The following is a 5625-nucleotide window of genomic DNA, read 5'->3' as shown; positions in this document are numbered from 1 at the left end:
TTTAGGTGATGGAAAAGTGAACATCCGACAGTTCTCAGTAAAAGGTGACTTTCCTAGTGAACCTATCAATTGTCCCCAAGGAACTGAGAGTAACACTGTCTCATCTATAGGGACACTTCTCTGCTGCTAGAAAGCATTTAAGCAAATTGGTTCTGCAAGGACTTGCTCTAAAACCACAGACTTTCTGCAGATTGACAGGACTTCTGGAGGGCTTATATGTATGAGGTTTAAAACTTGGGAAAGGAGGTTTATGTTCTACATAATTTGTGCATTTTATCCCATGAACTATGTTTTGTATAACTGTTTTTTTTGTTTGTTTGTTTGTTTGTTTTTTTTTTTTTTTTCTTTTTTTTTTTTTTTGGCAGTTCTGTAACTTTATTTGACATTCAGCAGTTAGTTCTCATCCACATTGACCATCTGTAGATTTTTTGAATGTGGTAACAGGCACGTAAGTTACCAGTGTGTACAGCTTGTTTGGTGAATCCTCATCCTCATTACGCTTTCTGGACAAACGTACTCGGATGCGGTACGGAACATTCCTTATTCCTTTGGCCCAGACGGCTTTATTGAGCCTGGTGTCTATGCGCACATCTGGAGTTCCCATCTCCTTCATGGCAAATTTCCAAATTTCTTTGAGTGCCTGAGGAGCACGCTTCTTGAAGCCCACTCCATGGATGCGCTTGTGAATGTTGATGGTATATTCTCGGGTCAACACCTCGTTGATGGCAGAACGGCCCTTCTTCTTTTCGCCACCCTTCTTTGCGGGAGCCATTCTGCCGGGCCCAAGTTGGAAAGGAAGGGAACGAGGGATTCCCCAAGACTGTTTTTGTTTGTTTGTTTGTTTGTTTGTTTGGTTGGTTGGTTGGTTGGTTGGTTTTTTATTTTCCCTGAAGACAAGAGAAAATAGAAAACTTTAAATTTGCAAGTATATATGACCAACTCAAGCCCCAGGATACCATGGAAGAAAACATCTTTATGTCTTGTTAACATCTATACTTAACTAACTATAGGTTCTCAGGCTCACCATTAACAGCCTTGTTAGATTCTTCAATAGGGATAGGGACTTCCCTTGTGTAGGATAATACTTAACCTTTACACTAAAGATAGATGAATAAAGACCCATTACTTAACAGCAGGATTCTAATGACAGGAGAAAATATCCTGAGTGAGGTAATCCAATCACAGAAGAACTCACATGATATGTACTCACTGATAAGTGGATATTAGCCTAAAGGTAGGACTACCCAAGACACAATTTACAGCCCACATGAAGCTCATAAAGACAAGAAATAATAGTGTAGTTGCTTTGGTACTTCTTAGAAGGGGTAACAAAATACACACAGGAGGAAATACGGAGACAAAGTGTGGAGCAGAGACTGAAGGAAAGGTCATCCAGAGACTGCCACACATGGGGATCTCTTCCACACGTAGTGACCAAACCCAGTTACTATTGGGGATGCAAAGATGTGCATAATGATAGGAGCCTGATACAGTTGTCTCCTGAGAGACTCTGCCAGAGCCTCACAAGTACAGAGGGGGATGCTCTCAGCCAACCATTAGACTGAGAACAGGTTCCCCAATGGAGGAGTAAGATGAAGGACTGAGGTAACTGAAGGTGTTTGTAACTCCATAAGAAGAACAACAATATCAACCAACCAGACCCCCTAGAGCTCTCAGAGACTAAACTACCAACCAAAGAGTACACATGGAGTGACCGATGGCTCCAGCGGCATATGTAGCAGAGGATGGTCTCCTTAGGCATTAATGGGAGGAGAGGCCCTTGGTCCTGGGAATGCTCAATGCCCCAGTGTAGGAGAATGCCAGGGTGGGGAGGCCAGGAAGGAGTGGGTGGGTAGGTGAGGGAACACTCTCATGAAGGCAGGGGGTGAGGGAATGGGTTGGGGGGGATTTTCAGAGGAGAAATTGGGAAAGGGGATAATATTTAAAATGTAAATAAAGTAAATATCCAATAAAAGAAAAGAAAAAACAGCAGGATTCTAATATTTCTCTCCTGCCCAGTCCAACAAAACAATATTCCTTGAAGACAATAGAAAGTTTGTGAGGTTAAAGATGTTACTTTAATATTAACTAATGGGATATCTTGGCCTATCAAAAAAGGCTTCCATCACATTGTTTGATGTTTCATGCTAGCAGTGAAAATTACCTTATGGAAGTGTTCACAGCATGTATGTCTTTTTTATGGTGCCCTGTGTTACTTGTTGTTGTTGTTGTTTTTGTTTTTTTTGTTTTTTGTTTTATTATTAACTTGAGTATTTCTTATTTACATTTCGAATGTTATTCCTTTTCCTGGTTTCCGGGCAAACATCCCCCTAATCTCTCCCCCTTCCCTTCTTTATGTGTGTTCCTCCCCACCCCCCCCATTGCCGCCTCCCCCCAACAATCACGTTCACTGGGGGTTCAGTCTTAGCAGGACCCAGGGCTTCCCCTTCCACTGGTGCTCTTACTAGGATATTCATTGCTACCTATGAGGTCAGAGTCCAGGGTCAGTCCATGTATAGTCTTTAGGTAGTGGCTTAGTCCCTGGAAGCTCTAGTTGCTTGGCATTGTTGTTCATAAGGGGTCTCGAGCCCCTTCAAGCTCTTCCATTTCTTTCTCTGATTCCTTCAACGGGGGTCCTATTCTCAGTTCAGTGGTTTGCTGCTGGCATTCGCCTCTGTATTTGCTGTATTCTGGCTATGTCTCTCAGGAGAGATCTACATCCGGCTCCTGTCTGCCTGCACTTCTTTGCTCCATCTATCTTGTCTAATTGGATGGCTGTATATGTATGGGCCACATGTGGGACAGGCTCTGAATGGGTGTTCCTTCTGTCTCTGTTTTAATCTTTGCTTCTCTATTCCCTGCCAAGGGTATTCTTGTTCCCCCTTTTAAAGAAGGAGTGTTACTTGTTTTTAAACAGCAAGTGACTGCTAACGTTTGTCCCATGAGTGTGGCAAAGGTGCTTTAAATACATGATCAACCTTGGCATTTGTGAGATGAACACCTTTAAAACGTTAACTACCTATTGTCACAGACACCACATACCATTCACATTGCTCCTTGACTTGCAGTCCCTAGATCTTTTGATTTTGCAAGTAAAAGAGTTTTCACCCTAAGAGACACAAAGACAGCAGTTATCTCCTTCATTTTCCTGAATTTCCTCTGTAGGTTTAAGCACCAGAAGATTTTTGCCCTGAGCCTACTAAATTGGAAGCTTTTCATTACTGCCCTTTGTTATGTCTACAGTCTAGGAATCTGCCAATCAGTCTTTATCACACAGTTTACCTTTCCTTTTAATTCAAAGAAGAGATGTGAGTTCACAACTAGTACATCTTCTTCTATTGTGGTAATTTGACTGTCTCTGGACTTAATTTGATTTTAACCGTCCTATGCTGATTGATGTCTTAAATGTGTTCTCTTACCATTGTTGTTGCAAACTTATGCTGAAAGAAGACTTAATACTACATTTAATTTGGTTTATATGATTTCCTTTAAGAAAAAAATTAAATTCAACACAAATGCAAAGTTGTCTTGTTGACTCATTTCCTGAACTACTCTTAAGAGTTAACCGCAAACATCAACAACAAAGGCCACCTATCACCTGTGTCTTTTACAGGAAAGAACGTGAATTGTAAAGCCAGATTTCTTTTGGAACATGGAGTTTCAGACACAAAAATAGATTCTGAAGCTTCAAATACTCATAAAGTAATATGCATGCCTATTAAGTCATATATAAATACATAAGCACAAGCATTTTGACTATAAGCTCGAGTGGATTTTATTCATGTGCTTATGTATAACTATACATGTGCACTTACAAATTTACGTCTATAAAGAATACTCAGAAGAAAATTTTATTTTATATGTGTTTGTGGAATGTAATTAAATATAATGTATTTTTCATTCAGATATAAAATTAGAATATTTTCAATGAAATATTTTGGCTTCAAGATATATTTAATTCAAGTACAAAGTCTTACCTCTAACCAAGAAGTTATTTGCAATTGATATCTGCTGGGAAAGGAGAGATGAGTTTTCTCCAATGAAGTGTCTTTAGGCAGAGTAACCACTTTACAGAGCAGGGGCCATGCCCAGGGAAGCTGGCCAGAACAAAATAGACTCTGTGGATGTGGATATTTTTTAATTTGTTTTTTGGTTTTGTCTTATTGCACTTTATGTTTGTTTGCTTGTTTTTGATCTTTGCTTGGTTTTATCTTTCTGTTTGGGGCAGGGGAGAAAGAGAGAGAGAGAATTTATAAAAGGCAAACCATGAAGTTGAGTGGGAAGAGAAGTAGGGAAGATAGAATTAGAGGGGAAAAATAATGTAATGAAAATATATTAAATGTAATTTTTTGATTCAGTACATGAAAAATTTAGTTTGTTCAATGAAACTATTCAAGACAAGCATTAGGAAATAAAAGTATTTCTCTCTTATGTACACCTCATAAGCTCAAAATATGTGTTAATTAAACTCAGTACAAATCTCAAACCTGCCAAAGATTTTAGGATCGAATTGTTAGGGAGATATTTTCAATGAATTTGAACTAAGGATTCAGTGGTTTGATGATGTTCATCTGGTGATTCCTGATTTTTATCTAAAGTAGAATACACACACACACACACACACACACACACACACACACACACACATTTCTTATGGATTCTTATTTTTATAACCATTCTCTTTCTTTGTTGAAGAATGCTTACCCAATTCCTGTTATGTGTTTTCTGGTTTTAAGAGTCTTGTCCAAGATACTTTGATTATAGTTATCTAACCATCAATAGAAATATTTACGTTAATTTACTATTTTCCTCTGGACTGAATTCTTTTTTAAAATGTATTATTTTATAATTTCAAACACACCCATACATATGTAATGAAATATTATTATACCCACCACTATTTTCCTCCCCAAGACACCACAAATTTCCCTAACATATCTTTTATCTGTTTCATGTCTTTTTAAAAAGCCCGTTAAATCTTGTACCACCAATAAGCACCCAGATGTAAGGCCATTTCCAAACAGAGCATTGCAATGATTCTAGTGACTTCTTCCACCTCGAGCACCCATCCACTGCCACTGTATCTCCTCAGGGACATGTCTTTCTGAGGCCCTTCCTCAACTATACTAGAATGTTAGCTGGATTAATCTTTTGCTGCTCTAATTGTATAAGTACAACAGCCATATCATGTCGAGAAGACAGTGTTTGGCAGCACTCGTCCCCAGCTTTAGACTCTTATATGAAACCTTTGTTGACTGTCACTGGATGATGGTACTAATATCTTATATGACTCTTGCTATTGGAACTTATAATGTTAGTTTCCAGGCTTTGTTAAAACTCTACAGTGCCTGAAAAAAAGAAGTATATCTACTTGCTACTTGTTGCACAAACTCCACATCTCTAAATAAATTTCTACTAACATGAGTTTCCAGACTTTTCCCCAGCATGCTCAGTTCACTTAGACAGGTATTTTGAGCAAGACATACATTGTGCATCTGCCTAATTAGAATCTTTTATACTCTGATTTCTTAGTTTTTGTCCAATTCTAAAGTTTTTCCACACCTTTTATTTACAGCCATTTCATTCTGTTCTCTTGAGTACTTCAAGTAGTAGAATATAGAACTG

At 38.5% G+C, this 5625-nt stretch overlaps 1 pseudogene; it reads right to left on the bottom strand.

Annotated features, from left to right (window-relative positions):
- Positions 1–393: 393 nt before the first annotated feature.
- Positions 394–775, bottom strand: LOC116900173 (annotated as a pseudogene).
- Positions 776–5625: the final 4850 nt, after the last annotated feature.

The sequence above is a fragment of the Rattus rattus genome, chromosome 5, assembly GCF_011064425.1.
Source record: "Rattus rattus isolate New Zealand chromosome 5, Rrattus_CSIRO_v1, whole genome shotgun sequence".
Lineage (NCBI taxonomy): Eukaryota > Metazoa > Chordata > Mammalia > Rodentia > Muridae > Rattus > Rattus rattus.
This window is presented reverse-complemented; position numbering and strand designations above follow the sequence as displayed.